This window comes from Drosophila innubila, chromosome X (genome assembly GCF_004354385.1).
Source record: "Drosophila innubila isolate TH190305 chromosome X, UK_Dinn_1.0, whole genome shotgun sequence".
Classification (NCBI taxonomy): domain Eukaryota; kingdom Metazoa; phylum Arthropoda; class Insecta; order Diptera; family Drosophilidae; genus Drosophila; species Drosophila innubila.
The window spans coordinates 16138152-16148136 of NC_047626.1; positions in this window are offsets into that span (position 1 = coordinate 16138152).

A 9985-nucleotide genomic window follows, 5' to 3' on the forward strand; every position below is an offset into this window, starting at 1 on the left:
TTGTTGTATGTAAGAGTAGTAGGTCAAATAAGCTGAGAGTCACTGCATAATGCAAAAGCAATGATAAGACTATACAATTTCCTTTCTTATTTTAAAATTAAAAGTAAGATATCATCATAAAAATCTTTTATTTCATACGAAAAGTGAACTCGTCCCAAATTAAAGCGGATGCGACGCATTTTTAATTTTAAAATTTTATTTATATTTATTAGTCAAGCTGTAAACAAAGTAGACACAATTTATAAATTTAAATTTAAAAGATCATGAATACCAAATTAAGCTAAAGTTACAAAACAAAACACATATATTTAAATGTAAATGTTCTAGGGATATCTAAAATTAAAAAGAAAAGTCATAAACTGGAATACCTCATCAATTAATAAAATTAAAACAAATCTATAATAATTCCGCCATCACATTAAACTTTGTCCACTGTGCAATACAACTACCGTAGCAGTCGCCTTCAGCTCTGCCTATGACTCTGTGTCTGCATATGTGTGCGTGTGTGTGAGTGAGTTTTGTTGTTTTTGTCGCTGCCGCTGTTAGACTCTCTGTTTGTTGTTATTGTTGCTGCTGATGACGCTGTTGTTGCAACTTGTCAACACACTTGGACGACGACAGTATTGCCAGCACAACTCACTTTAAGTATCGGAATTTGGTGCTGCCGCGTTTTGCAAAATTCATTTGCTTTTCAACAATTGCTACTCACACAAATATTTACAATCAAAATGCAAAAACAACAACAACGTTTTGTTTATACGATTGTGAAGCACACACACTCACACGAACTCGCTCTCACACACTCTCGCACATGCATGATTTCGCTCTTTTGGCGCTCTCTGCATCGTAGAAACGTAAGAAAAACGAAAGAGCGTGAGCAAAGCGCGTGGCAAACACATGGTTTTTGTTTTTGGCAAAAACAAAAGAAGAAGAAGCAGCATCACGGATCGCTTACACAGTGCACAGTGGTGCCAGCTGATGAATAAAAAGTTTTTGCACAGTTTAAAGTTTACAAAGTAAAACGATTGGAAATCGATTTTTAAATTTTGTCATTTTTTTTATAAACACAACTTTAATTAAATATTTTAATCTCTAGACAGCAAACGTTTTAAGGAATAGATTTTTAAAACTCATATTGAATTTCACAAAAAATTATAAAGGGAAATTTAATCGATTTAAATTTGACCGTTAAAAAAGGGGAAAAAAAAAATAAAAACACAAAGATAAAGAAAAGCTTATGTAACTTTTAAATTTCTAAAAACCTATACAAAAAGTATTTTCGGCGTAAGTTACTATCAGTGAGCTTTCAGTAGTAATATTTCACTATGGAAACGGGAATGGGCCAATGCAACTAAAAAGGAGTACCTTTAAAGGAATACTTTAAATATCAATATCGATATATGTAATTATGCGATTTTATTGCGGTTTTTGACAAAATTGATGAAAAATCTTGCAATAAGTAGAAACACAACTAATTTTAAGTGAATATTTTTAAAAAATATCAATATTATTAAAGATACATATATCAAAATATCCCTTTGACAAAATAATTTCGATAAGCTCGAATTTGAGCGTAATTACGAAATGACATACATATTTGTGCATACATTGCTTCTGAATATCATATGTACAGTACAGTACTATTATATACATATGTACATAGTAAGTATACTGTAGGTATGGTACATATATAAAATATTTATACACTCTAGCACATGTGTCACACGCAGTGAGGCAAAAAAGTCAATCACACAAATACAACCGCAGCTTCAGACATCGACATCGACATCGCTGACGACGACGACGTCGACGACGCTGCCGTCTGCGTCTGACGACGCTGAATTACCCACCCGACACCCGCCCGTAAATAACAAAACATAGCGTCGTCGTCAACAATCATCGACCGACCGACCGTTCTTATTCTCTCCCTTACACACTGTTTCTCGCTCTCTCTCGCTCGCTCATTCTCCCGCATACACTGATACGGGCAACAGCAATCGAAACTCTCTTACTTACATTGTATCGGCATTTAGTTGATTTAAGCGAAGTACGCTACATGAAAAATAAACACAATGCGCAAGCAAAAACACGCAGCTTACCGGTTTATTAAATACATATTAAATAAAAAAAAAAAATTGTATAAAATAGTTTATTTTATTAAACAATATAAACATATGTACTTAACTATTTTAATTGATATGTTCTACTGATATAAGGCTTGAATTTTCCGTGAGCAGCATACCATCTACCAAAAAAGAACAACCGAAATGCCGTTACTGTTTCTGCGCTCGGCTGCGTGTGCTTGCGCTCTAGTTTTGATCACGAATGCACACATACAGTTTCCGACAAAAGTATTGGCCATTTTAAAGCAATAGCATTTGTGACCTAAACCGATTAAAATTGGTAACCGTAACAGAAACCATATCCGAAACGAAACTTTTTTAATTTATCGAAACTAAAAAACCGAAATTATTCAAACCAAAATAACGAAATCATACCGGTATTTCGAAACGATATCTTCCTAGAAACCGTTATGTATGTATGTATTTTAGGGTGAATCGATTTGTATGGACCGAAAAATATTGAAAAATGGTAATCCGAATTCGTTATCTACGATCAATTTTAAGACGTTTTTACCCAGAAACCATAATTCTAAAATTTGTTGAAATTTTTTTTTTTAATTGTATTATATTAGCATATATTTTATGTTTTTAGTCCGATCCTGACAAAAAAGATTTCAAAACTGTTGTTAGGACCAGGACTTTCATAGAATCAAAGGACAAATTGTTCTTCAAATATAATTTTCGTCATTGCAATCACAAAAAATAAAAATTCGATCAACTTAAAAATTGGGGACTAATTTAAGGGGAATTGGGGAATTAATTTAAGAACTATGGTTTCTTGATGAAAACATCTAAGAATTGAAAGTAGATCACGAATTTGGGTTACCAATTTTGTGTTAAATCTATGCACCCAAGTGTATATGCATAATATACTATGTACTAAATGTGTTTCGGTTTGACACCCTGATTTTTAGATCACTAAAATAAATAAAAATATACAAACATATATCAAAATAAAAGAAAATAATTTAATAAAAAACCCCCAACCGCACAAAAGTCAGTACTTTTGCCTGTGACTGTAATACACACACACACACACACACACATGATACATACATGTATGTACATATGTATGATGGCAGAGAGTCAGACAGTGGGGCAGACGGCGGACGCACTTGTTCCACGTCGCACTATTAATGAAAATAAACTGTAATGCGAGCGTGCTAATTAGAAAGAGATAGCGCGCTAAAGAGAGCGGCTTTTTATTTGTATCTGCGTTTGTGTTTGTGTTTGCTTTGCTTGCCGAAGTGAAAATAAACAAAACAAAAAAGCAAAGCAGACGCTGAGTAGAACACAAATGTGGCCAAAATAGACACGACAACTACACAACAACAACAGCAACAAGAACAACGTCAACGAAAACGATAAATAGCAAAAAGAAAGTCAACCGATGGACGGCAACAATAACAACAACAAGAATTCTTATCGTTTGTCACTCAATTATACAAATTTTGCCATTGCCTTTTTTTTTCATACTGCCGGCGACGTTGACGTCGACGTCGCTGCCAAACACAAAACACACAAGCAAAAGCAAAAAAAAATAACAAATACAAAATAAAATAACATTTTGCTGCGCTCACGTAATTGAAACGTCGTTGGCGTCGAGCGGCTTTTACTTTAATTGGAATCGGTTGTACGCCCGTTTTCCGGCCGGTTTTGGCCAAAGACATTTTCAAACACTGCTGGCCAAAAATACACACGTACACACATGCATACATACATGCATATACACTATGTTCGTATGTATACAAAATAGAACAAATGAAGCAAAAAGCGTCAGCAACGGCGACTGCATAAAGAAGCAGAAAAACTAACAAACAAAAATTATGTGGGACAAGCTGAGCGAGTGAGAGCAAGCGAGTGAAAGAGAAGAGAGAGGATATGCATTGGCATGATAAGAGCGGCCCCAAAAAAAAAATGTTTATATACAGTTATTGACGCTACTGTCGCCATGCGGTTACTTCAACTCACTCTCTCTCTCTCTCTCTCTCTCTCTCTCTCTCTCTCTCTCTGTTGTTCTTCTTTAAGTTGTTGTTGTTGTCTGGGGATCTGGTCTGGGGTCTGAGAGGTCTGAATTATACAACTCGCTTTAGGTCCAATCGGCAAGTGAAATTGCTTGATTGGAAATTGCAATGTATGGGAATTTCAAGAGCGGCGGCGAGAGAGAGCACAGAAAACCAGTTAGAATATGCCACATGCAGAGTGCGAAAGACAAAGAGAGACTGACACAGAAAGAAGGAGAGAGAGCGAAAACAAAAACAGTTAAACAGGTGCAAAAAAGCATAACAACAATGTAGTAACTGCGTGAGAGCCAGAGTGAGCAAAAGAGCGAAAAAAGCTTACACCGACCTACACACTTACACACACACACACACACAGAGAGAGAGAGAGAGCTTGCACAGTGTGGCTAACAGCTACGTTAGTGTTACGAACCTAGAACAGCCACGCTGCGACGCCAACACGTGATGACGAAAAAGTCACAAAAAATAAATTATACATATGTATGTATATAAATGAAAATATCAACGAAAATGCGTGTTGTCAAGATAAAAGACAACAACGAGCGAAGGCAATCTTTTACGTCACCATATTGTGCAGAGAGAGACAACAACAACAACAATGATGAAGGCGACAAATGTGGAGATCAACAGATCATTTACTCAACCCCAAACGTGAACGTAACCGAAATGTTTAAATGGCATTTTCTTAAACTATGTGTACACACAAGCACATATCACACTTATGACTGTGCGAGTGTGAGTGTGTTGTGTATGTGTTTTTATAATCATGTGATACATAAAATAAAGAAAAATGTGAAAATCAAATAACGACTGCGACTGCGACAAGGCACTAAAAAGTCTAAAGCAAAAGTGGAGCAATAAAGCAAACAGTCGAAACAGAAACAGCCAAAAACGATTTTGTACACTGATCAAAAACAATGTTCGAAAATCAAGAATCAAGATATTGCTCCCAAAAGTACAAATTTTGGTCTCAAAAAGGCGTCGAGAACATACAATTCTTAAAGTTAAAAAAAAAAACACATTTTGGCTTTAAAAACATTTGGAATAAGACCAACTTCTTATTATACGAATAAATGTTCCTAAAATTTTAATCAACATACATATGTATACAAAAAAAAATAAATAAAAAAGATTTTTAAATTTATAGTTTTTTTTTTTTTTGTTTAATGTATACATATGTACATACATCTTTTTCTAATAATTTTTAAAAAATTCCTTTTCTATGTTTTTCCTTGGAAGGAGTGGGACTCGAACCCGAGCTTGCTTTTAATAGAAGCAGTTACTCTAACCTGAGAGCCACGGGACCAATTTTGAATACACATTGAATATAAAATGTTATATGTACTTTCCTAACAATTTACGTTTTTTATTATTATATCAATAATTTGGTCTTAAAAAGGTCTTATTTTAAGAACAAAATATTTAAAATGAATGATCTTGATTTTGCTAGTAGGTTTTTTTCTTTAGTGTAGTGTGCATACACACACCAAAATAGATAGATATGCATACATATGTATGTACATGTAGTTTCCCTCCCACCATCCTCTTTAAGTACATACACTTATAACGACAAAGCAACACTCTGCCCATTCAAATTGTTTCTGATTTGCAATTTACAGAAAGGCATCCAAATCTATGCAAATAGCAACTGTCAATGCTGCAAACAAACAGTCAAAAGATACGCACCAAATTGTTCAGACGGTGCTGTATTAAATTTCAATGAAAATGAAAACAGAATGCAAAAGAAAAGCTATTCTACAAACACATACATATGTACATATTTATTTATGCAAATACTTTTCAGAAAAAAACAAACTTTAAATCAACCACATCGAAGCTTAAATACTCTTCATAACCAAAAACCAGGGAAAACCGGAACCGTTACCCGAAACTAACCGTTTCATTTTTAGTACCGGAACCGGACCCATAAACGAAATAAATTCAATTTTAAGAAATTCCGTTTGATCCGGTTATTTTCTGTATTTATATAAATAATTTAAATAAACTCGATCTGCCTGAAACTATAAGGAGTCTACATTCCAAATTTGGTATATACTTTATGGGGTCTGCTACGCCTCTTTCAGCCGAATACATGCTTTGCATAAGCTTAATATACCCTCACAGGGTATAAAAAGACAACAAAGAAATCAGGAGAGAAAAACTTAAATTCTTAAAACAATTTCAGCATATATTGTGAGCAAGAGCAATAGAGAAAGCGCCTCAAAGCAGTTTATATGAATAAAAATGACCAAGTTTATACGACAGCTTAAGACGGTTCAAATAAAATCTAGTTGAGTTTATAAACTACTTTAGTGAAGTGATTTAGCAAAGCTTTCTATTTGACAGAATTCTCATTTTTTTTTTGTAACATATTAGGTCAGATTATTTAGATTATTTGAATCGATTAAATTAATTATTTTCAAAGTTTTTTCGTGTAAAAAGTTGTTCTGTCGACGCACAGTGTTACAAGTGCTGTTGTTATGGCTATTACCAATGTGTAGCAAAAATATTATTTTACCAGGGAACCGCAAATAAAAATTAAGAGCTTAGAAAAATCCATCCTGAAAAAATAAAATGTTTGGAAAAAATCTTATTTAAACCTCCATTTGTATTTAAAAATTAGATTATAATTCTTATTTTCAATTTTTATTATACATTTTGCAAAATCACATATTTTATAATATCTTGATAAAAATCAATCAATATTTTTATTTGATAATTTAATCTACTTGTGTCACTGTGCAGAGTACATCGTGGTGCACATTGGTCTGCGTCTAGGTGAGATCGCACTTTCAGTATTTTTATTTTTCCACATATTTTCCTTTAGTTTTATTTGCGGTGGCTTAAGACCGAAGAAAGGCGTGTAGTGTAGTGTAGTGGGCGGTTGGAGCACCTTTGATGATTGCCCATGCATGTGCACGTGTGTGTGTGTGTGTGTGTGTGTGCATAAGAAAAAAGGCAGAAAATTGCATATGTATGTATGTACATATGTAGAATTCAAAGTTTTCGATTTCGTGCACGCGTTTTTTTCAAAGTCGCGTCGCTGCTGCTCATTAGCGGTTATTTCTACACATACACACATATGTATGTACATTCTTGTTGTGCTTGTGCTTTTTATTTTGGTTCTTGTTTTTTGTTATAACTGTTGACTTTGTCATCGCTCTCTCTCTTTCTGTCTCTACCCCTGCTTGCTGTTGTTGTTGTTGAATTTGATAAATTTTGCTCTCCTTTTAAGCTGTTTCAAGCTGGCCAAGCTATTGTTGCTTTTCATGTTTATAAGTACATATATACATACATAATTTATATGGCTAACCAAATACATAGTTGAATAACAAATGTACAAGTGATTAATAACAAAAAAAAAATAACAAAGCTACAAAACGAACAGCAATGCAAGAAACACAAACAAAAACAAAAACAAAGAACAACAACAAGCTCTCTCTTTGCTCATTGCGCTCTTGTGCTCTTTGCGGCGTCGCAATGTCAACAGACGCGAACCGATCCCGTTTACATTGGCAGCGTTCAGCGTGGCATACTCTTTACTCCCGTGATGGTGGGGGGAAACTACAACTGTCAGTTGAACGCGACCTCTGATATACGTAAATGAAATACAAAGTAAGAAAAACAAACACGAGCAAAGCAATGTGAATCCGCTTGAAACTATTTGTTGCTTTGTTTCTCTCGCTTTTTTATTTTGGTGTTGTTTACGGCGACGTGTTGCCTCAATAAATGCGCATTTCGCATGCGTAAAGAGAGCACACACAAATTTTTGATATATTTGTGTGTGTGTGTGTATGCATGTGTGTGCCGGTTGGATCGCGAGAGGGTAGACACAGTGCCTAGGAAAGCAGTGCTGCCAGAATTTCAAGATATAAAACTAGACAGTTTAATACAAGAAAAAGTAGCTAGAAAACGCTTAAAAAATAACCAAACTGCCTAAAATAATGCCAAATCATATTCTTATCTTATATTTGTCGAATTTCGAATGTATATTGGGACAATGCGCTTTCTTAAATTCTAAAACAATGATTTTTATATATTGTTAATATTTCAAATATATTAATTATACACACTTTTCTTTTTTTTTAATATACTAAAGTTCTCTGGCAATCTGAGAAGTTGTCAAATCGCTTAAAAAATACAGACTTCTTGCTTATAGAATTTCTTAAAATCTTCTAGATTATGCTGTTACAAAAATGGTTAAAAAATCTAGATATAAAGTAGCTGAAATAACAGCTTTGATGGGAAGAGAGATCGCACTTCGCGTTGTGTAAGAACAAGAAATGTAAGACAATATACATATGTACATATCGATATACATACATATGTTTGTAATGCGCACACATTTACAACAACAATTCGATCTGCTTTGTTTTTGTTTTTGCATACAAGTTTATATTGCGTACTTATGGGCACTCATACACACACACATGTCAGTATGTAAATTTGTATTTGTAAGGCTGTCAACTTTTAAGTAGCACTTTAGTAAAAAGCATTTTGAACAATGATTCAATAAGATACCAATAGGTCCACTGTGCACGTTTCTAAATGATTATGTACATTAGGGTGCATCGATTTTTTTTTCACAAAATATGGTTACCCAAATTCGTAATATATGGTCAATTCTTAGATGTTCTCTCCAAGACACCATTGTTTTTAATATAAATTTCAAGTCCCCGCTTTTTAAATTGAAAAATATTGTTTAGTCTTTAGTCCCTGCATGTACGAAAGTTATGTTCTAAGGACAATTGGTCTTTTGATTCTATTAAATTTTGAAAGTAATTTTTAACTTTCCAAATTTCAAAGGGGGACCCTTACAATTAACGTGGAACCATGGCTATGATTGTAAAAAAATAATAGAATTTTCTAAATGCAAAAAACTTAAATGCAGTATGAATTAAGAGACCGAATCATGATCAAAAAATATTCCGATTAAAAATCGGGTCACTTTTCTTCAAGTTATGACAGTTAGAAGTTTGTCAACTCTTTGAGATAGTAACTTTACCACAACCGTACCGGTACAAGCGTTTCGGTTTTCGGTTCTTAAAAGAGAATTAATTTCGGTTAAGGTTTCAGTTCCGGTATTAAAAATGAAACGGTTAGTTTCGGTTGACGGTTCCGATACCGGTTACGGTTTTATTCCATGGTGAAAACATCTTAGAATTGATCGTAGATTACAAATTTTGGGTTAGCATATTTTAACTTTTTTGGGCCCATATAAATTGTTGCACCCTAATATATACATACATACATACATATAAATAAAATTGCGTGACCGCTGCAGTCACGACACGTGCAGGACGAAACGATGATTTCTCGCCTCACGAAAGTCAGGACAATTTATGCACATAATTTTGTTTTTGGGTTGATAGCCGTTTGATTTGCTTAATCAATTTCTGTATATGATTACTCAAACTTAACTTATCTATGATTTTTTATTGTTTCCCTTGTTTGCTGCTGTTTTTCTTTGGAGTCTTGAGTTTTGGGGGTTAGGGTAATGTAAACATCGAAATAAATAAAAATGCAATGGAAACCTTTTTCTTCTTTTTTTTTTTCTTTTACATATGTTTGTGCTTATCTATGTGTGTGTGTGTGTGTGTATATGCACAGAGGCAATTGAAAACAAACGTTTTCGTTTGCTTATCACACAAATCTGAAATGGAAAACGAAACCAAATGATTTCGAATAAACAAATCGCAAGCACTCGCATACTTATGATAATTGTCTGAAGGTTAAATTGTTAATAACAAAATGGGCTTAGTTTGGGAACTGGAGTGCAAAAGCTTTTAGCCACATATCATCACATAATTGTTGCTAAATGGCGTTAACAACAAATGTACA